At 39.7% G+C, this 23,147-nt stretch overlaps 1 protein-coding gene across 3 annotated transcripts in view; it reads left to right on the top strand.

Annotated features, from left to right (window-relative positions):
- Positions 1–23,147, top strand: part of ESR1 (estrogen receptor 1) — a 412,487-nt gene that overhangs the window by 66,848 nt on the left and 322,492 nt on the right. The window lies entirely within an intron of this gene.

Here is a 23,147-nt window from a genome sequence, read left to right as displayed (position 1 = left end):
GGCCCCCAAATCTTTCTCCTTGAATTAACTCCACGTGGGTCACTTTACCCCCTTGTGGGTCATGTCCATGTTACACAGTGAGTGGATTCAGAAGTGGAATTCATTCTCTTTCTTTGATTTCTGCAAAAGGCCACCCAGACAAGACCCTACAGTTACTGCCAGATCCAACCCAAGAAGAGTTTATAGCACAACAGACAAGGCCCTGAAAATAGAATCTTAAAATCCTTCTCCTTAAAAGTCCGTTGTCCAACTCAGCCTCCAACTTCGCTGGTGTTCTCAGCATTCCTTCTACTTTTCTCCTTACAGCCATCTTGAGAGCAAGCCTAACCTTGGGTTTGCTTTCATTATTTTTGCTTACACAGAATATTTTGGTCAGTTCTTTGTTTCATTCTCTCCTTTTGGTCTTGCTTGATCCTATGCACTAAAAAAACCAAAAACCAAACAAATAAGTAACCAAACCAAAACAACAGTGCAACCCCGAAACAAAAACCAACCCATTATACCTTTAGATTATGTTTCTAAGTGAAGACTATTTCCCGCCTGTAAGTTGCTACTTGTTATGATGTTATAAATAAATACATATATAAGTTATTATACACACACACACACACACACACACACACCCCTGCAATTACTACATAGTTCAAGTAACATCATGGTTCTTGTGTTAATTCTAGTCCTTCCTCATGAAGGACTGGTCAATGTTTTAGCCCCAGGTAGCTAAGGGAAAATTGTCTGCTGTATTTTAAATCTGGGTCCTTTTCTTTTAATTACCTAACTTGTACATCTTCAATAAATTTCCTTTTGGAATAAGTTGTTCCTTTTATATGGGCTAGTGTACTGATCACTGAGAAAAATTAATTTGTTTGCAATTGCTTAAGGATCTGACTTTACTGTAGCATCTTTGGAGTATAGTTCTAGATTTTTCTTTTTACAAATTCTGCCCAGTTCCATGCACAGGATGGAATTGCAGCTCTTTTAAGCACTTTCTATGTACCTAGCAACATCAGCCTCTGAATTGCCCATCAGCAATGGGAATTTTGGCTTCTCTGGCTTTGGAGAGGAAGAAATAAATTCCAGATTGAGTGTTCCATTATAAAATCTTCAGCTATTACTCAAATATTATGTCTGGTTACCTTCTGTTTTGTCCCCATCAATGCAGTCTCTATTTGCAGCAATAAGGATTCTGCTATTTAATTTTTCCTTGTCCGCTGTGTAGAGGGTATGCCAGTAAAATGGATCACTGCTAAAATGAGTGGGTAACTAGAGGTACCTCCATAAGATTGTTTTTACTTGAATATAAAAACAGCTACCTGTTCTGTGCACTTATGCCATTTAATTAGAAATGTTGAGGCGTGTTTTTTTTTTGTTGTTGTTGTTGTTGCAAAATACTCCATCTTGGAGGAGTGTGGGATCTATCCATGGCAGGAAAACAATGAAAAATCTCTCTTCATAAGAAGGTAGCCAGGATGTCAAGATTGGTTTAAACAGTGGGGCAAAACCTGAAGTGCAATGGAGTTAGTATTCATTTTTTGCCACCTGTAGAATTGAGTATAGATGTTAGGGTGATGAATTAGAATATATCTTTTTTTCTTACTTTAGAAAAATGTTCGTGGTCCTAAGGTAGTTAAAAGTCATATGTTTTTCATGAAGAAATATGGACTGTAAAGAAAATTTTTTTAAAATAAAAATTACTTGGATCTCTGTTAAGGGAAAAATCTTACAGTAGAAATGTTGGCATGCCAGTAGATATATGGATACAATAACGGATCTATTATGGCAAATGTGGAATTCCCAGATAGGTTTCTTAGTGCTTTTCTAGCCTGCTTCCCCAGCCTGCTTCTCTAGTGCTCTCCTGCAAGAACAGAGTCCTAGAGTCCTTCTAGGCTAGTTGCTGCCTCCCAGAATCTCCCCCCTCCCAACCCTATGACCGGGAACTCTCTGCTCATACCAAACACACAGATTGTTGTGATAACTATATGAAAGCTATTTTTGAAACTGTAGGCTCTTTGAAAAGTGCTAGACAAATTAGTAGACATTGTTATTATGCCAAGAGGCTCAGAAAATATCAATGGACCCTTAAATTTGAATTTCTAACCTCTTAAAAGATACAAACTCTCTTTATGGTTGAGTTCCTGCTATGGAATATTGGAAATCTATGTGTCAATATATGTGTGTGTGATATTTTGCATATTAGTATATTTCAGTGCATATCTCATAGATTTATGGTTAAGGGTACTACTTTGGGGAAGACGTGTACATCACGTTCTACTTGCATGCTCTTCTCTTCTTGATGACCAGTGGTATTCAGATGTTTCTTAATATCTAGCCCTACACCATTTTTCCCATGGCTAATTATTTGACCCACAGAGTTGTTGGTAAAAAATATAAAGAATTAACCAGCAATATCTGAGTGATGATCACCTGGGTATTCATCTTCATTTTATTTTTACATATGGTCTCTATACATATTTAAATATTTTATTTATTTATTTATTTATTTGAGAAAGAGAGAGCATGGGTTGGGGGGAGGGGCAAGGGGATAGAGAGAAGCAGACTCCCCACTGAGCAAGGACCCTGCTTCGGGGCTCTATCTCAGGACCCTGGGATCATGGCTTGAGGTGAAGGCAGCTGCTTAACTTACTGAGCCACCTAGATGCTCCCTATATATGCTTTATGTACTTTTTGATATGCATTCAATAATCTTAAAAAGGAAATAGTAACAATTCTCACATAGTGGTTTGAAGTAGAAAAAGTTACCAAGAGTGGAACTCAAAATTTAGGCATGCGCTTCCCTAACATCTCTTTCGCTTACATTCCTTACCTTTTGCACGGGAAAGTAAAACTCAGCCCCTCTTCTCTCTCAGACAGAATGAGATTTCTGGGCTCTGTGACATTTTCCCATTACATTCCTGGCTGGAGAGATTCATGTTCCAATCTGCCTTCTGCTTCTCTTCTCCTCAGTTCTATTTCGAGCAATTTCTGTGCCCCGGTTTCCTCATCTGTGAAATAGGGTAATAATGGAAAACATCCCTTCCAGATTGTTGCAGGGATTACATGAATTAGTCAGGGCAAAATTGTGCCCCTCTTTGCTGGCAGCAAGCCCTCAGGAAGTGTTATTGAGCCATTATTAGTAGTTTGTTTCCAGTGCCATGTTGATGAGTCATGTGACCTTGAGCAAATTATTTAAATCTGGATTTCAGTTATCTCTAAATGGAAGAATTGAACTTTCAGTGGTTCTCAAACTTAAGGGTACATCAGGCTCACCTGGATGGTGTAGTAAAACACTGTTTTCTGGGCTCCACCCTTGGAGTTTCTGATTTAATAGATCTAGAATGGGGTCTAATAATTTACATTTCTAACAAGTTTCCAGTTGAAGTTGAGGCTGCCGATCTGGAGACTCACTTTGAGAATCCTTAGTTTACTCTAAACAAAACAGTGATTCTCCTTGGCAGCACATTAAACTCACCTAAGAAGTGTAAAAATCCCCATGCCCAGGCTATCCCCCAGACCAACGAACGCACCATCTCCGCAGGTGCTGACCATATCTTCATAGCTCTTCAAGGTCTCTTTGTGCTTCCAAGGAAGAGTCAAGGTTGACAACCACTTCTAAGGTCTTTTCCAGGTCAAAAATACCCATAATTCTAACTTAAATGAAGAAGAAAAGAAATTTTTCAGGAGGACCCTATTCTCTACTCCTTGATGCATGGGTGTACCCCCTGAGAAATAAACACTGCTTTAAGGAGGTGTGTATCTACCTGTGGGGCATCTGTTGGGGCACAGTTTGTACAGCTGGCAGCAAAACAGCATGGTGTACCTCAAAATTGCTTTTGGATTTTGCAGATTATTTTATAAATCAGTTTTGCGGTATTTGTTGTCGTATTATTGGAGAAGAGTGTAGGCATCTTTCTTTGCATCCGGAGAGTTGCCCTTGCTTTAAACCCTAGCTCTTCCACTTGCAAATTCTATGATCTTGAATGAGTTTCCTCACTTTTCTGTACCACAGTTTTCTGGGCAAAATGCAGATAATTACAGAACCCACTTTGTAATATTTTGAGAATTAGGTAAAGTTATTTTACATGATTAGCACTCAAAAATGACCACTAAAGACCATTAATGGCTCATTTGGTTAAGCATCTGCCTTCATCTCAGGTCTTGATCTCAGGATCCTGGGATCGAGCCCCATCCCCAGCTCCCTGCTCAGTGCAGATCTTGCTTCTCTGCCCTCCCTCTCCCGCTTGCTCGCTCACTCTCTCTCAAATAAATAAGTGAAGTCTTCTAAAAAATGACCATTCGTCTACTGTTTTAAAATATATTTGAAATCAAAAACACTTTGAGTATATTTCAATATGCTATTCATGTACAAAGATATGTAAGTTTGAACATATATTAAAATATAGAAGTTTAAAATACATCACAAATATATATAAATTAATATGTTAGAATGTTTAACGTGTTTAAACATTCTGTATTTTATTTTTTAAAAGATTTTCTAGAGAGAGATCACAAGTAGGCAGAGGGGCAGACAGAGAGAGAAGGAGGAAGCAGGCTCTCCACTGAGCAGAGAGCCCAATGCGGGGCTCGATCCCAGAACCCTGAGATCATGACCTGAGCTGAAGGCAGAGGCTTTAACCCACTGAGCCACCCAGGCGCCCCTGTCTCTGTATTTCTAAAAGGAATTTATTTTCTCATGTTTTATATAATGCTTATAAAACATATTGATGTAATTTCTAAATAATATCTTATGTAGCTCCTGGGAAATTCCGGTATTCTTTTGCATCTCCCTTAGTACCCGCCACTTTGAGAACCGCTTGGGACTGTTCCAAATGCAGAAACCTCTAGGTTTTCTTCTTTCACTCATTCTACACACTCCCTCCTTGCCGCAGCCTTCAGTGGCACGATGGAAAGAAATATGCATCTAGAGCTGTTGCAATAGCCAAAGGCAAAAATTACTAGCCAGTGTAGAAAATAGAAACTAAGTTCTTTCTTTGTATTTGGTTTTGTTTTTTTATGGGAGGTGCTCTTGTTGCTTTCTGGTATGTGTATGTGTTTGGGGGTGTATCTCCCTCCCTCCCTGGCCCCAGGGGGTGAGAGTGGCAGTCAGTCAGTGCTTAGTGATGAGATGGCATTATCCACTGTGTCGGCGGGGCTAAGAAAAGGGAAATATTCTTCAAGGCTGAGAAATGGACATCCAGGCTTGAGAACAGTTTGTTTTTGGTCATTTTGGCAGAAGAGGGATGAATTAGTTGGGAGAAGGCAGAAGAAATTACCCAGAGCTCAGGTGCTTTTCTAGGACACGTCAACCTTCATTCATTCATTCACAAATTCAGCTTATGTGAGAATATAAACATGAGGGCTACCAGTTCTGATTCAAGGAGCTCACAGCTGGGGGAGCCTTGGGGAATGGACAGAGAATTTGAAACTTCAAGAGTTAACCATTTCCCTTAGCTTGGAGGAGTGAGTGAAGGATTTGGGGGGTAAATGACACCTGAAAGATGTAATGTGAGTCAGACCAGCTAAGGGGGTGGTAAGTACAAAGACAGCCTATGGGTAAAGGGAAAGAGGCCGATCACTGCAGGGAAACAAGGCCGGGGGTATCCCTGGAGCAGAAGCTGGGAAGCTAGCCTCTCCATTGCTTCGCTGCCAGCAGGTCAGATCAGTAAGTAGGATGACCGACTGTCCCAGTTTGCTGGAAGGTGACATTTTGAATACTGATGGTTGAAGACCCTATCTTTGAGTGGGTATCTACCTGCTGAATCATGGGTCTATTTTCTGTTTGTTTTCTGTCTGAATATCAGAAAAATGTGTTGAAGTTGCGATCTGGAAAAGAAGGGAAGGAAATGTTGATTTCTGTAGCTTGGAAGAGGCCATCCTTGATGAAGGATGTGTTCATACAACGGACGGTTGTTTCCACAGCTAAAAGACAAAGGGAAAGTTCACAGAGAAGAGTCTGTGCCCTGCGCTGGTGAGAATGAAGGACGATGGGAAATTGTGGGGGGTAGAGTCCTTGAAGTATATAGTCTGGAGATCCAATGCTGGAGGTGGGTGGAAGAAATGGAACAAAATATGGAACGGGGGGCAAACTTACTGGAATTCCCTTAAATAGGTGTGGTTTCTGTCACTGGTTCATTAGCCACAACAAAGATGGTTATGTAGTTACATTCATCAATATCCAAATTTCCTACCATTTTTAGGTATTTATCAGTAATAATGTGGATCACTGAAGATGGTATTAGATCATTTCCTTTAAAGCTTTTGTACATTTATCCACACGAATACCAGCATCTGTGCACACTTTTTATGAATCTTGGGGTCAGATAGGACCTAAAAACATTTTACATAGAGCATGTTGTATAATTCCATGGACACTTAACATGTTTACCTTCTCTTAAAACTTTAAATTAATTAGAACAGTGCTGTGCAATGGAAATATAATATGATTCACATATGTCATTTAAGACTTTCTAGTAGCCACATTCAAAACTAAAAAGAAGCCAATGAAATCAATCTTTTTAAAAAATACTTTAGGGGTGCCTGGGTGGTTCAGTTGGTTTAGTGACTACCTTTGGCTCAGGTCATGATCCTGGAGTCCTGGGATTGAGTCTGCATTGGGCTCCTTGCTTGTCAGAGAGTCTGCTTCTCCCTCTGACCCTCCCCCTTCTCACGTTCTCTTTCTCTCTCTCTCAAATAAATACATAAAATCTTTAAAAAACATTTTAAAAATATTTCATTTACTTGACAGAGAGAGAGAGAGCACAAGCGGGTGGAATGGAAGAGGGAGAGGAAGAAGTAGGCTCCCCTGACTGAGCCACCCAAGCACCTGAAATCAACCTTAATATGTTCAAAATACCGTAATTTCAAAACATTATTTTTTTTTAAGATTTTATTTATTTGTCAGAGAGAGTGAGCACAGGCAGACAGAGTGGCAGGCAAAGGCAGAGGGAGAAGCAGGCTCCCTGCTGAGCAGGGAGCCCGATGTGGGACTTGATCCCAAGATGCTGGGATCATGACCTGAGCTGAAGGCAGCCACTTAACCAACTGAGCCACCCAGGCATCCCTCAAAACATTATTGATGCAAAATTATTAATGAGATATATTCTGTTTGTTTCATACTAACTCTTTGAAATTCAGTGTGCATTTTTCCTTTTTAGCATATTTCAATTCAGATGCTAAATATTCCTTGGTACTATTTGATCTGTACGTAGTTCTCTTAAAACACAGTTGAAACGTGGATTTATATACCTAAGTTATTACAAACATACATAAAAGTTTTCCAATGACTGAATAGAATGTCAGTTTTAAAATTTAATTACTTTAAATTAATTTAAATTAATTTAAACTAATTAATTTAAATTAATTTAAACTAATTAAATTATTTGAAAGAAATAAAATAAAATAAACTCCATTCCTCAGTCAGACTAGCCACATTTAAACATGATCCCGGGGTCCTGGAATCGAGCCTTGCATCAGGCTCCTTGCTCAGCAGGAAGCCTGCTTCTCCCCCTCCCACTCCCCCTGCTTGTGTTCCCTCTATCGCTGTGTCTCTCTCTGTCAAATAAATAAATAAAATCTTTTTTAAAAAGTGGGCACATTTTATTACTCTTCTTTGTCCTGTTATTTTCTATTTTCTAGCTGATCACGAAAATTTAAACCCCAATCAACACTTTTTTCTGTAAGCATCAGTTCCATATGCTCCCTGTAGATGGCAGCACGTTCTTCCTGAAATTGTAAAGGGGAGCAGTTGCTAGGACTTGTCACTCAGATTCTGGCATTTTCATAGAAAGAGTCAATTCTGTGGATCATTCTTTGGTAGAATAGGTTAGAATCTTTTCAGTTCCATTGTCATTCTGTACAGATGGCTCTTGATTAAGAAAACAATCTCTTCTCCTCTAATCTAGAAAATTGCACGTTCCTAAATTTGGGTAAGAGAAAAGAAGTTCTAAGTTGAGAGGAGAAAAAGATGCAATTAAAGATTTTTATCAAAAGGCTTAATTTGCTCATAGCCGCATTTTGGAAATGGTGATTCCAACTGCCATGTCATAAAACTTGACAAAGTCGTGGAGGGGTAGATTTTGTTTTACAGACTGTGCCAATGTTGCTCTTTCTTTCTTTCTCTCTCTCTCTCTTTCTCTCTTTCTTTTTCTCCATTCTCCAGTGGGTTTTAGAAAATTTCCTAGAATGCATACAGGGTTTCCTATTAGATAAGCGGAAGTCTTATATACTCGGATGAGATTCATGTTTTCACATTTCAAAACAGCCGTCCCTCCCCCTTCACACTGCGTTTGTGGTAAAGGAACATGAGATCAGGATAAGCTACCAACAGGAGACCTTGGAGAGAATCAAGGTGGTTTCCTGAGGACTGGTGCACATTTTGGTATATAGCACCCAAGAAGCCTTCTTGTAGGAACCTCCAGCAAACTGTGCTGTGTTTTCTATTCTTTTCTTTTCTTTTTTAAAGATTTTATTTATTTGACTGAGAGAGAGAGAGAGAGAGAGCACACAAGCAGGGGGAGCAGCAGGCAGAGGGAGAAGCGGACTCCCCGCTGAGCAGGGAGCCCCGCATGGGGCTGGATCCTGGGGCCCCCAGATCATGACCTGAGCCAAAGGCAGACACAACCAACTGAGCCACCCAGGTACCGTATGTGGTGTGTTTTCTTGATTACCTTTGACTGACATTTTAAAATCGCAGGCTCTCTTTCTCCGCAATTACCACTCAGTCTGTTTCCCAAATAGAATGTCAAGGTTCTGTATGATTTCTAATCATGATTTGGATTGTTCTAGTTTTATATCTTATAAATTTATACTGAATTTCATACTGTAATGAGTATAAGCGTAGTATCTCGGCTGTTGACTCAAAAAATTATAGTTTTCTTAATCTTTCATTCTTACCTTAAACTCTAATATAGTCTGTGAAATGGTAGAGGTGAGTGGAAAGTTTGGGGAGAGAAAAAGTTAAATGTGTTTAGTGACAAGTGCTAAGTTTCTTTTGCATGCATTTTGCTTATATTTCCCTGTTTAATCTGAATAGCAATTATTTTTCATAGATAAGGAATCTTAGACAGACTTTGAGAAGTGCCGAACCTATCGCTTAACAAATTTAATTAAATGAAAAGTAAAAATATGGTACCATTTATGTAATCTCTTATACCCTACATTTCTGGTTCTCTTTCCTTATCCAGATAATTCTTCTCTCTGCTTCCTTTTTTGTTTTTGTCTTATTTTTCCACACTGTAACACCTGCCCAGAGTCTAGCACTTGGCTTCTGTTTTTTTCTCCTTTTTCTTCAATCATCACATCCAATCTCATGGTGGCAACTACCTTCCCATGCATATTAATTTCGAAATTAGTGACTTCATTTCTTCTACTGGCTGGAGTAGGATAATTGCTGAATGACTAATATCATAAATCTTGATAACTTATTTCTTTCTCACACACAAATTCCTTTTTTTTTTTAAAGGTTCATTTATTCATTTATTTGACAGAGAGAGAGAGAGATCACAAGTAGGCAGAGAGGCAGGCAGAGAGAGAGAGGAAGGGAAGCAGGCTCCCTGCTGAGCAGAGAGCCCGATGCGGGGCTCGATCCCAGGACCCTGAGATCATGACTGAGCCGAAGGCAACGGCTTAACCCACTGAGCCACCCAGGCGCCCCTCACACACAAATTCTAATGCAGATCTTCCCCATCTGTTTTCCTGGTGTTTTCCTCTCCACCAAGTGGTGACTCAGGAATCTGCTCTCTCCATCTTAACTTAGCCTGTCTTGGAGCTCTTCAGTGGTCTGGTGATGTCCATAGATATCTTCTAAGAATAATGTTTCTAAATGTGAAAAAGAAAAAAAAAGATGCAGCAACAGATTTGATAACTAAAATTCAAAGTTAATTTCAAATTAGTGGTTGGTAAATAGATTTCGATATATATGCCCCAAGTATAATGTAACGTGACATATCTGATTTTTATTACAAAGCCACATTTTGCTAATACTACTGTAATTGTCCACATTCAGAAATAAAGGAAATGCTAAGTAGCAGTTAAAGGTTTATGAAAATATAGAATTATGAAATTTATGAAAATATAGATTTTTTACCTGATAAAATCCAATTTTATGGGATTTCCTATATGGTATAAATCTAGGGTTCTAGGTACTCCCCAATTACCTGGAGCCCTTTACTAGGTCTCATGCGTGCAATTGACTGACAAGCAAAGGCCTTATAGAATAATGGGAGCCAATGCAGAAAAAGGCATATGCTAATTACGATCATAGCTTATGGGCTAGAATTGGTTGTATTGGTCCTCCAAGAAAGAGAGCCAGGAACTGTGTTTCATTTGCATGACCAGGTAAAAGGTAAGGTGTAGGGAGAATGGAATAATAATTGTTTCAAGCAAGAATCATCGATGGATGCTGAAAGTAGTAAAGAGGGGTGCATCTGCATGGCACAGTTGGTTGGGCATCCAACTCTTGGTTTCAGCGCAGGTCTGATCTCAAGGTCCTGGGATCGTTCCCCACAGAGGGCTCCACCCTCATTGTACAGTTTGCGTGGGACTCTTTCCTCTCTCTGTCCCTTCCCCCATGCCCTCTCTCTCTCTACAATAAGTGGATAAATTTTAAAAAATAGTAAAGAAAGACAATGAGAAACAGGATGCTTTTATAGTTCCAGGTAATTCCACACAACATACTTGCTAATACTCGGGAAGTGAAAACAGTAACTTCATAGAGTGGAAAAGATCTAGCAGGCACCACCTTCTTCAAGTGATCAAAGGTGATGTCACCAACAATGAGGCAAATTAACATTGGGCCTCCTGCTAGGACGCACAAAGGAGGGACAGCATCATTTGTGTGGTGTTCCTGCCAGAAATGCTTAGCTCTAATCAGAAGGAACCATCAGAGAAGCCCTAATTGAGGGACATTCTATAGAACAGCTGGCTACAGCTCTTCAAAATTGTTGAGATCATGAACTGTTCAGATTAAAAGAGGCTAAAAACACATGATGACTAATACAAGTGCCATCCTGGACTTGAACAGCGGATCAGAAAACGAGCATAAGGAAGACAATCGGCAAAATCTGAATAACACCTACAAGTTAGATAACGGTATTGTGTCTATGTGAATTTATGGACTTTGATAGAGTAATGTGGCTAAGTAAATTAAAATGTGTGTGTGTTTTTTTTTTTTTTGGCATATGCATACTGATGTTGGCAACTTACTCTCAAATGTTTCTGGATAAAGGACGACATAGATGATAGAATGATAGTAGGTAGGTCACAGAGTGATAAAATATTAATGTTTAGAGAATTTAGGTAAAACATAGATGGGAATTTTTTTTTGCAACATTTCCCTTAAAATCTGAAATTATTTTAACATTAAAATATTGCTAAGCCTCTTATAAAACTAACGAGGTTGGGACCCCTGGGTGGCTTAGTTGGTTAAGTGTGTGCCTTCAGCTCATGTCATGATCCCAGGGTCCTGGGATCGAGTCCAGCATCGGGAAGTAAACTTCCTGCTGAGCAGGGAGCATTCTTCTCCTTCTGCCTGCCTCTTGCTCTCTCTTGCCCTTGTCCACTCTCTCTGAAAAAGAAATTTATATAAATACAATCTTTAAAAACAAAAAACAAAACCAAAGAGGATGGTCTAAACTTTCATTATGCCTTGTGCTTTTTTCTTTATCAAAGAACCTGAGGGCTTGGTGACTGGTATTCTGTTGAACACCAGAATCTAAGTCTAGGAGTTTCAAGGCCGTCTGGAAAGAACATAATTCTCCATATTTTGATTTTATTTTCCTGATAAGAGTAAGTTGATGTGCTTTAATGTATGGATACTGCCTAGTAACTGGCATACAAATCCTTCAGATACTGGACCATTTTCTTATTTGTTATTAGCTTACATGTTTGGGTAGATTTGAAGGTCAGATTGTCAGTGGTTCTGCCAAGACTTCATTGGGAAATCTGGAGTTGGAAGTTTACTTCCCCCAGGCATCTCTCTAAACACAGAAGAAAAGATCTGATCAAACTCATTTATTAACGAAAGCTTATAATATTGAGTGGTAGCTTCTGGGAATCTAAGAAAATATTTACTTTCATCTCTTACCAAGAAACAACCATTATAGTCATTTTACACTCTTTAAAAGTGCTGATTTACTTTTGTTTGGATCCTTGATATCCCGGGTCGTGAGTTTGAGTGCATATGGGCATCTACTGCGGCCATGCCAGATTATGGTGACAGGGACGTTCAAGTGGAGTTCGAGATTTCTCTGCGTTTTAATTATCACTTTGATCACATTTAAGTAACCTGTTGGGAGCATTCCGATAGCCATAGTTTGGAGAAGATTCACTTATAACTGATGTCTTCCAATGTTAGATTTGTTGGAAGCAGTCTGACTGTCATTTGCCTTAGAAACCAGGGACTGGGGGCACCTGGGTGGCTCAGTTGGTTAGGCAACTGCCTTCAGCTCAGGTCATGATTCTGGAGTCCTGGGATCAAGTCCCACCTCGGGCTCCCTCCTCAGCAGGGAGTCTGCTTCTCCCACTGATCTCTATCAAATAAATAAATAAAATCTTAAAAAAAAAAAAAGAAAGAAACTAGGGACCGTATGCTGATAGGAAAGGAGACATTTCACACTCAGAGACCCTGATATGTCAAAAAATAAAATGAATTTTCTTTGCTCTATAGCAAATAAAATCCAGTTGAATTTACCCCAGTCTTATGAAGATTAGATCTTTATATAAATAATTTATCTGTTCCAAACATGTTTCAAAATAAATATCGGTGAGAGGTTTGGGCTCATCTCACAGCAACAATGTTGCAGAATGTTTTAGTATACCTTTTCTCAGGTGTTTCTAGAGGAATTATAATTATAACTATAAATTATAAAGATGTAAGTTTCTATTGATGAAAATTATTGAACTATGTAGCCCTACTGGAGTCTGTTTGCTGAGAGCTAAAATATGATCAACTAATTACTGGCAACTTTACAAAGTTTCCAAAGAATGGTTTGACTCCCAGATTATTTAAAATCTATTTGTGAAAAAAACTAAAAAAAGAAATAAAATCTATTTGGAATTGTATACCTCATATAAATAAGTTTAACTGTAAACAGCACTAAAGAAAAAGAAATTGTAAACTTGCAAAATTCCACCATCTTAATCACTATTTATTTATCTATTTATTTAAAGGTTTTATTTATTTATTTGACAGAGATCACAAGTAGGTAGAGAGGCAGGCAGAGAGAGAGGGGGATGTAGGCTCCCTGCTGAGCAGAGAGCCCGATGAGGGGCTGGATCCCAGGACCCTGGGTTCATGACCCGAGCCAAAGCAGAGCCACCCAGAGCCACCCAGATGTCCCAGTCATGATTTATTTGTGTGTGTGTGTGTGTGTGTGTATGTCTGTGTGTATGTGGATTCCACTTGTCTGTTTATATGGATTTATTCTTTGTAGTTTTGAATAGAAGATATATGATTTGTGTTATGCTTTTTAAACTTATAAATCCTTTTCAGTGTTCCTACATAGTGATAATAACTCCTCATACTATATATGTAATATTCTCTTATTAAATTTTGTGCCAGAGTTTATTCAACTAGTCCATTATTTTTAGGATATGAAATTTTCCCCTCCAATAAAAGATGATAACCATCCTTCTCAGGAGCATCTACATAGTTTTCTCTTCTACTGAACTCTTTTCTAAGGATAAAGTTCCAGGAGCAAGATTGTTATATCTAAGAATATGCACAGATTAGCTAGCTAGCGACTGTGTGTGTGTATGTGTATACTCTTACCGTGTATTATTTCCAAAATGCCTTTACTAGTTTGCAGTGGTATACACATACCATATAAACGAACACATACCACTTTCTACCAACAGTTTACCAAATTTGGGAATTAGACCAGTTTTTGCCCAACCTCATTACGGAAGGCCACGGAAGGTAGTAGAGGGTAGTTCCAGGATCTGGTCCTCGTTCTTAGGGTTTCTATGATCTTAGGCAAGTTGTTTACTTCTGTGATTTGTTTCCTTTTCTAACATGTGATTAATGGTAATTACTTCACAGAGTTTTTGTGAAGATCAAATGAAATAGTTGATTAAGCACCTAAACAGGAAAATATTTGTTGAATAAGGAAAAAGTGAAAAAGTATCATTCTTTTAATATTTACCTTCTGTACTACTCTTGCAGGAATAGGTCTTTCAGTAGAAACGAAAAGCAAGATGAAGTTTATCTTTCAATGGGAAATCCTTCTCTCAGTAACGTTAAAGACTGATTAGTACTTTGAACATTCTCCCCAAAGCCTGTATCAGCTCTCTTTTCAACAAACTATCTTTTATAAGGGAATTATCAGCATGCATTTTAGCAGAAAACTCAAACCGGTTGAGATAATTAGAAAATTTATCTCACATTGCAGAGACTCCAGATGTAGGGTGGAATCCACAGTTGGTTGGTTTGGTGGCTTAACAGTCTTATCAAAGACTTGGGTTCTTTCCAGCTTTCTGCTTCATGTATCTGCTTCACCCTGAGGCTGCATCACCAAACTGTCAAAAAATTGGCGCCAGCAGTCTCTAGAATAATAGGTTTTCGTGTTCACATCAGTAAAGGGACAGAGAAAAGCTTCTCCAAAGCGTGGGATGTTGATTGTTCCTTTCAGTTTTATTAGTTCAATTTAAGTGTTTTATTTATCCTTGGACCAGTGGATTGGCTTGAATTAATCAGGATCTCCCTCTAAGCTGAAGGTAGTTTTGTGGGAGAATATAGCATGATTTAAATTGGGATTCCATTAAACTAAAGGAAGTGGATTTGGCATTGGCACCAGTAGTGTCCACTGTAAAGAACACTTGGGTTTTGGACACATTGTCACTGCTTATGATATTACATGGAGTTTATCAACTTGAAGAAATTGTTCAGGAAACTTGAAGTTGTCTTCAAACCCCACTGATTTTCACTTGAATGCATAGCTAAAAATAATCCTGATTCAAACTATTACATTGATTTACAACTATTACTGGTCCTTTGGAGTTTGTATCACAACAGCCCAATAAAATGAAGAGATAATGAAGTTGTGCGTGTATTCAGCAATCATTTATTGAGTTCTTATTACATGCTATGCTTGGTGTTAACTGCTGGTAATGCAGTGTCCTTGATACTGCAAAGCTCATAATCAAGTAGACCAACTGATTTCTGTTTTCAGTGGTATCAAGTAGGATTGTATTTACTTCTTAAATTTATCTTATAGTACCTTGGCATAAATACCGTGTAAAGAGCACATTCCATCTTTTTATGGAAAATGGAAGAGAAGAATATTTCCTTCATACTGATGTAATTTATTGTTTCTCAACTAGAAGTTTGTTTGTTTTGGGGCAAAATGGTGGTTTATTAAAGCACAGGGACAGGATCCAGTGGGCAGAAAGAGCTGCTGCGCCAGGGTCTTGAAGTGTGTGATTATATACTCTAGGGAGTTGGGGGGAGTAAGGAAAGGGAGATTTCCAAAGAACTTTCATATGCTAAAGAGGACCCACTTACAAGATACCTATGAGATACCAGAGGTCTTGACATTGTCAAGTTAAGATTGTTTTCCCCTCTAGCAAGTTATTAACATTAAGACAGTTGGGAGATTCCAGGAAGAACATCACACATGTCCCACCCAAGAATGGGGGGAAGGGGAAGATTGCAGGGTGTCAGCCTATGTTTTGTCTTTAGCTAGACTTTTGCTCCCCCATCATTTCCCCCTTGAACAATTTTGACCCTTAAATCTTTAAGGTTGTTGAAGATGGAAGGTCTCATCTTCTGTAACTTCTTCTGGCTGAATAGGGGTATAGGGTTGTCCCTACCTATGGGTCAATATTGGTCAGTTGGGGAATATGTAAGGGAGTTACAAAAGGCGAGGCAGCTGAATCTAACGCAGTAAACATGTATGAACCTCCTTGAGTAGAAAGGATCATCTGTTGATGAGAAGTCATTGGAGGGATCAAGTCTTGGCACCAACCAGAGAGACACTGGAAATGGCAACAAAATAAGGTTAATATTGTAATGAGAAAGAGAAGTTTGCATTATAGACTTTTGATAGTTGACCTTTGGTAATTTTCCTCCAGTCCAGGAGTTTTAACCAATCAGTAAAGAAATCATTTACAGTGCCAATTTCAGTATTCATGTCAGTTAGAACCCAGAAATATTTTTGTGTTAATCTGGAATGTATATGCAGCATTCTGTTTTTATGATTGCACTGTTAAAACATCTATCAACTAGAAGTTTTGCTCAGAGCCGGTTGAATTTTGGTTCATTGCGATCAGAAGGGACAGCTCAATAAATCACCTGGACTTAAACTCTTAGGGATGGGCTTTCTTCAACATTTAAATGGGACAAACTCAAATAACCTGAGCCAACAGGTTGATTGATTTAGCTGCACTTATCCTAATAATAGTCCCATCAGTAATAGTTCTTAACAAACACTGTGGCATAGATACCATCTTTATTTCTCCCAGGGATTATCATAATGGCAGTTGAAATTATGAGTAATGGAATGGACAGGGAGAATTTAGGATCTGTCACTGACAGGCTTGGTGATTGAATGGACAATGAATTTCTGTATTTTGAAAGTGATTGAACGTGGGGAAATGTAGTGACATAGAGAACATTGAAAAGAAAAAAGATTGGGATAGGCAGAGTAGCCTATATGTTCAGTTGGGACACACCAAGCTTGAGGTTTATTTTAGCTCAGGCTACCATTAACAAAAGACCATAGACTGGGAGATGTAAACAGTAGACATTTATTTCTCATTGTTCCTGAGGCTGGGAGTCCACCAGCAAGATTCTGGTGGCTTTGGTTCTTGGTGAGGCTCTCTTTTTGGCTTGCAGACAGCGATTTTCTCCTTTTGTCCTCCTATGACCTCTTTTTGGGTGCTCCCAGAGAAAGTCCCTTTCTCTTATAAGGACACCAATCCCATCATGAGGACACTACCCTTACGACTTCATCTAACCCTAATTTACCTCCCAAAGGTGCTAACTCCAAATACCATCACACTGGAGGGTAGAACTTCAACATATACATTTTGGGGGAACAAAACATTCAATCCAGAATAATATTTCTATAAAATGCCCAGGTGAAGGTGTGAAATAAGAAGTTGGCTGTTTATTTTTTCACTCCTATCGGTCAATAAGCTTCAGAGAAAATGAGATTTTTAAGACCCCATTGAACAACTGGAAGGGAAGATCTTAATAAAATGTGATCACCTGATATTATAAGAGCTGTGAAGAAAAGCACCGAAGGGAAGCGAGCAAACTCAGGTTATATCAGCCTGGATGCAATAATAGGGTGTGGCGACCTGAGAATGGTAGTTGAGCTAAGGAAGGAATTCTTTGTCTTAATAACCAGTTCAGATCGTTTGTGAGTCTAAATTATGTGGTGATATTCTAGTGGCTCCAGATCAAGTCACTTCAGCATTATGCATGCTTAATATTTCATTTATAAGAAAATATTATATAAGACTTGCTACACTTTTCTAAGAGCTAAAGTGAAAAATGTTAATGCAATTAAAATGGAACAACTATTTTGCTTGGAAGAGATTTCGTTATAAATATTTATTAAATTAGGGTAAGAAACTCTAGAAATATTTAGTATGCAGGATTAAAAATGTAGTCATCACTAACAAAGCCAGGCTTTATTTTGACTGTTTTCTAAAGATTTTTTAAAAAATTTATTTATTTGGGAAAGAAAATGAGAGAGAGCATGGGAGGGGGAGAGAGGGGCGGAAGAAGAAGGAGAAACAGGCTCCCTGTTGAGTAGGAAGCCTGACTCAGCTTCATCCCCGGACCTTGGGATCATGACCTGAACTGAAGGCAGACGCTTAATGACTGAGTCACCCAGGCGTCCCATAATTTTGACTTTTACAACACTCCAGTTATTAAATATAATGGATATATAACTGTAACTAATATATAATTTAACTGTAATATTTAATTGGATATAACATAATTAAATATAATTGATAAAAATAACTGGACAAGGTTAAAATTTAAACTATCTAGGGTAGGGAGCCTGCTTCTCCCTCTCCCTCTGCCACTGCCCCGCTTCTTCTTTCTGGTGCTCTCTCTCTGCCAAATAAATAAATAAAATCTTTATTTAAAAAACTACCTGATTAACAAATAATAATAATAAAAATTAAAAAATAAAAAACCACCTGATGAAGAATTCTAAAACTGCTGCTTTTCAAGAGGTGATGGTGATATGGTTAGGTCTGTATATATACAAAGGTAAGAAGAATTAAGGCAGTACTAGAATCCTAGACCAAAGTGTTTTTGGTATAATTGATTAGTTAATTATATAATTTTGTTATAAATCTGATTGGGTCTGTTTTTTTTTTTTTTAAAGATTCTATTTATTTATTTGGTAGGCAGAGATCACAAGCAGGCAAAGAGGCAGGCAGAGAGAGAGGGAAGCAGGATCTCCGCTGAGCAGAGAGCCTGATGTGGGGCTCGATCCCAAGACCCTGGGATCACGACCTGAGCCGAAAGCAGAGGCCTTAACCCACTGAGCCACCCAGGCGCCCCAAGGTCTATTTTCTTTTTTTAATAAAGAGCCTGTCATAATGGGAAGAAAAAAGAAAGTTAGAGAGATGAAGACTCTAGAACTCTCTCTGTACCTCAAATTAGATCCGGAGATGATTAGTTTGACTATTTCAGTTGGTTTTGGGCCAAAAAAGAAAAAAAAAAGTAACTGTTCAGAACAGAGGGAAAAAAGTTTGAAGGGGGGAAAAAAAGTAGAAATACAAAGACAGCTCCTAAATGGATAAGATACGCCAGATATGCACCAGCAGCATGGATTATACTAGAATTTTCTACAGAAGTATTGTAAATCACTGAGAAATCGTGTACAACTTATTTGCTTAAAATTTCCAGTTAATGTGCTTCGGCAGCGTTTTGCAGATAACAGTTCTCACTGCACTTATTACGGAGGCAGAGCTCTTTCTCTTTGTCCTGTTCTCCATCTTATGATACACTTTTTATTGCTCAAGAGCTATAGAATTGTGTCCATGCCTATTGTTGTCTGCCTGATGGGAATTCATGTAATTGAAAGCGTTTATCCTCTCTTAGTCGAAAAATTGGGCACTTGGGGAAGTAATGAAATTCCCCACCTTTGTCCATGGCACTGGAAATACTGTTCACTCAGCTTTGCTCTAAAGTTTCCACTTTCCCCAGTATAACCTGTTGAAAATTCAGTCCCGCACAAGGGAAAAAGCTGGACTTTGTCGTGGCAGGCTAGCCATCCGTGTTCACATAGTTGCACCTTTGGTCACTATTTCACCGTTGATCAAAAAATAAAATTGTATTCTTTCAAGAAACATGAAATGACATAAAGAGAGTTCATAATACATTGTGGAGTGAAAAAAAAAATCCAAGTTACAGTGCAAATGCCAAATAAGCTCTATTTTTCGAATAAGCAACCGTATAGCTAACATCTAAGTATAGATGTTTAGGTATTTGCTTAATTTTGAACAGTGATTGCCTCTGGGGAACAGGATTGGGCAACGCCAGGAGAGACTTTTACTTTTTATGTTACACTTTTTACTTTATGCACTTCTGTATTCAAATTTTTAAAAATTAGCAAGTGTTATTTTGTAGCAAAACAAAAACAGCTGACAAAAAACTATGGGTAGTAAGGAATTACTTGGAGTGGAGTATGTTTAAATAATGAACTTGCCAATACAGCGTTTGACCATTATTTTCTTTTGCTAAACCCAAACTCCTCTGCTTTTCTCAGGGGGTTGCTTTGAAAAGGAAGGGCCAATGTTTCTAATGAAATGCACAGCTCAACCTTCCCACCTCCAGCCTCAACTTTGGTTTTGTTAGTAACAAGTGCCACATGCAGATTTTAAGGGTAAACCAAGGAATGTGGGTGTTTCACAGGGCAGTGTGCACCACCATGGTCCAAGGGAAACCAGGTTTTGCAACAGCTGATTTATTGAATTGGAGCAGGAAGGGAGATTTGGAACAATGGGGAGTGAAGCACCTGTAGGGGTCTCAGCTGTACTGGGGGCACTGTGACGAGCACCAAACATCATGAAAGGGGACTGAATTTATGCACCAGTCTGAATCCCTCTGAACTTTCCTCTGTCTCCCACAATCAAACTAATAAAAAGAACACAGTTGCTAATAAATTTTGTATCCCGTTGCAATGGGGGAGTTGTCCATTGTGTGGTCATGGGTACATGCCGAAAAAAAAAAAAGGAAAAACTAGACTCAGATTCCTTTTGGGTTTTAATTTTTTGAAAGATTTTATTTGTTTATATATTTATATGACAATATGAGAGAGAGGGAGGGAGGGAGGGAGAGAGTGAGTGAGAGAGAGAGTGAATGAGGGAGCCCAGGCAGGGGGAGGGGCAGAGGGAGAGGGAGAAGCAGGCTCCCTGCTGAGCAAGAAGCCCCACATGGGGCTCCATCCATGGACCCCGGGATCATGACCTGTGATGAAGGCAGATGCTTAACTGACTCAGCCACCCATGCACCCCTGGTTTTAATTTCTAAGGCAGGGTTTAGCAAAAATATGTGGCAGACTCTTCAACTATTTACCAAGTAGACACGATATACTTTTCAGGGGATGTATGGTAGAGGTCCTCTTTGGAGGAGCTTTGAGATCAGTCCAGCCCTGGGGACTACATGGCCTAGAGTAGGGATTGCTGCATGGTAACCCCCCTGCTGGGGAGCACTTCACGTTGAATTCTGCCAACTGGAAAACCCAAATTGGTGAACCAACAACTACAGACTTTGTGTTATTATCAGATGGACAGTGTCAATGACATATGTCAGTGCCAGAGGACTGGCTGACAGGCAGTTTGCAAACATCCAGGCTCTGCGTGGTTGTAAAGTGGACACATTGTAAAGACTTGGTACTAGCTTTCTTTCACAAACTCACCTAAACGATTCTCACCTGTATTTGACTATACCTCAAATCTGTTGCTTCTTGGATTATGAAATAACCTTTTCCTTCAGGTTCTTGAAGTCTATTACAGTTTGAATGGTGTCCCCTGAAAAGGGGGGACTGATACTAACCAATACTTTGATACTAACCAATAGTATCAAAGACTCTGACCCTATTTGGAGAGACCGTCTTTACAGAGATTGATAAAGTTGAATAGGTCATTAGCTTGGACCCTGATCCAATATGACTGGTGATTCTATGAAAGGGGGGAAATGCAGACATAGACATAGGAAGAGTTAGGACAGAAGCCGATGTTAAAAAGGAAAATAACTTGTCCCACAGAGCAGACATACCCAAAACAACAGAACTGCTCTTTGATGGAGACAAATACTTGCGAATTGGTCAAGTCCCGGAGTTACAACTTCGAGAAGTAGAGGAAGAGCCACCAAATCTCTTGCAGGAGACGGATGTTCCAGGCCTGCTCGAGCCAGGTCTCAGAGAGCACCAGGACTGGGCATGCTGAGAAGTCAGGCCCAGAGGTCTGTTCTAATCAGAAGATGTGCTGAATTTTAAAGATTTGGATAGCAGGGCTGTGGTCAGAAGGGCAGTTACCAGAGGGACACGTGATGTTCTTGAATCAGAGAAGGGAAGTGGAGAGAAGGGGACGAGGGCCGGGCAGGCAGTTTGACTGACAGGTAGGACGGTTTAGGACGTCAGAGGCAGGGAAGAGCGGGTAATGCAAGTTCAAGGGAAAAAGCCGGGCCATAGTGGATCTGGCACAGGAATCAGACATTAGTTGGATGCCGGAAGAACATAGCAGAAGAGCAGAAAATAGTTTGGGGAAATAAGCAACATTCCAGCCGAAAAAGGCAGACAAACAGGCAGAAGCCACAGTACTGAAATACTAGGAAAAGGAGTCCCAGGAATTCAGTTCAGTGCAGAAGAGAATTATGGGGGCAATGCCAGTGGTTCTTGCAGCAGGTTTTTTTTTTTTTTTTAAGATTTTATTTATTTATTTGACAGAGATCACAAGTAGGCAGAGAAGCAGGCAGAGAGAGAGGAGGAAGCAGGATCCCCACTGAGCAGAGAGCCTGATGTGGGGCTTGATCCCAGGACTCTGGGATCATGACCTGAGCCGAAGGCAGAGGCTTTAACCCGCTGAGCCACCCAGGCACCCCTGCAGCAGGTTTCTGATGGGAAATCCAAAGCAGAAGCTTCCTGTTCTCTGCCCTTCAGTGAACAGACTGGTAAGATACCGTGCTGGTGGCTGTTGGTTACAGGACAAATCGCAGTAAACTCTCACATACACAGATGCAAGGAAAAAATGTGTTCAGAAGACTGGCCATGGACTGGACTAATTGGAGGAAGTCCGTTGTCCTGGGAGACATAAAAATTTGGGTTGATGGGATGGGCTAGCCAGCGGAGAGTCAGCCGGATACGCAAAAAGTTCCGAAATGGTTTTTTTGAGGATGAGTATGGCATCTGAGAAGGGTGACTCGGGGCTTGTGTAGAAGCTAGCTTTGAGCAGAAGAAGCCAGAGGAGGGCGTGTCCAGCTCGGAGATTCGAGTTCGTTTTTTCTTTTCAAATAAGTCTCTGCTAAGGCCATTGGAAAGGGCTGTGGAAATCGGGGAGAAGAGGTGACAGTAGCAGTGACAAGTTTCCCTGGACATGAATGTTGGATGTTGCTGACAGAAAGAGCCAGGAGTTGTGGTTCGAATGGTGTTAATGTAAGGATGGGCGCAGGAGGACCAGGAAGCACAGGAGGTCGGCGGAGGCCAGAACGGTTAACACAGAGGCAACAGGAGACTGTGAGTGACTGAACGTGTGGTCCACTGTATAAAACCGGGAAATCTACCTCTTGATTCTCAACTACCCGAGACAGAATTAGTGCCCAGCCTAATTTTTGAAAGAAGTGTCTACTTTTCTCAGGAAGTCATAGGCAGCTGCTGTCCCTTTGAATCCTTCCCTTTTTGGCCACACAAATTCTCATGGTTAAGCCCATTTTTTCTTGTTTTGTGCACAGTGCAGAGTGTAGAATAGTAAACGCAACCTGTGCACCTGTGTGTTGCTAAGAAAAGACTGTCCTTTTCTTTTGAGCACTTCTCACTTCTTTTTTTTTTTCAAAGATTTTATTTATTTATTTTACAGACAGAGATCACAAGTAGGCAGAGAGGCAGGTGGGGTGAGGGGGGAAGCAGGCTGAGCAGAGAGCCCGATGTAGGGCTCGACCCCTGGACCCTGAGACCATAACATGAGCT

The sequence above is a fragment of the Mustela putorius genome, unplaced genomic scaffold, assembly GCF_011764305.1.
Source record: "Mustela putorius furo isolate JIRA1106 unplaced genomic scaffold, ASM1176430v1.1 tig00000450_pilon_pilon_pilon, whole genome shotgun sequence".
Classification (NCBI taxonomy): domain Eukaryota; kingdom Metazoa; phylum Chordata; class Mammalia; order Carnivora; family Mustelidae; genus Mustela; species Mustela putorius.
The sequence above is the reverse complement of the archived record's forward strand: the minus strand, read 5'-3'. Positions and strand labels throughout refer to the sequence as shown.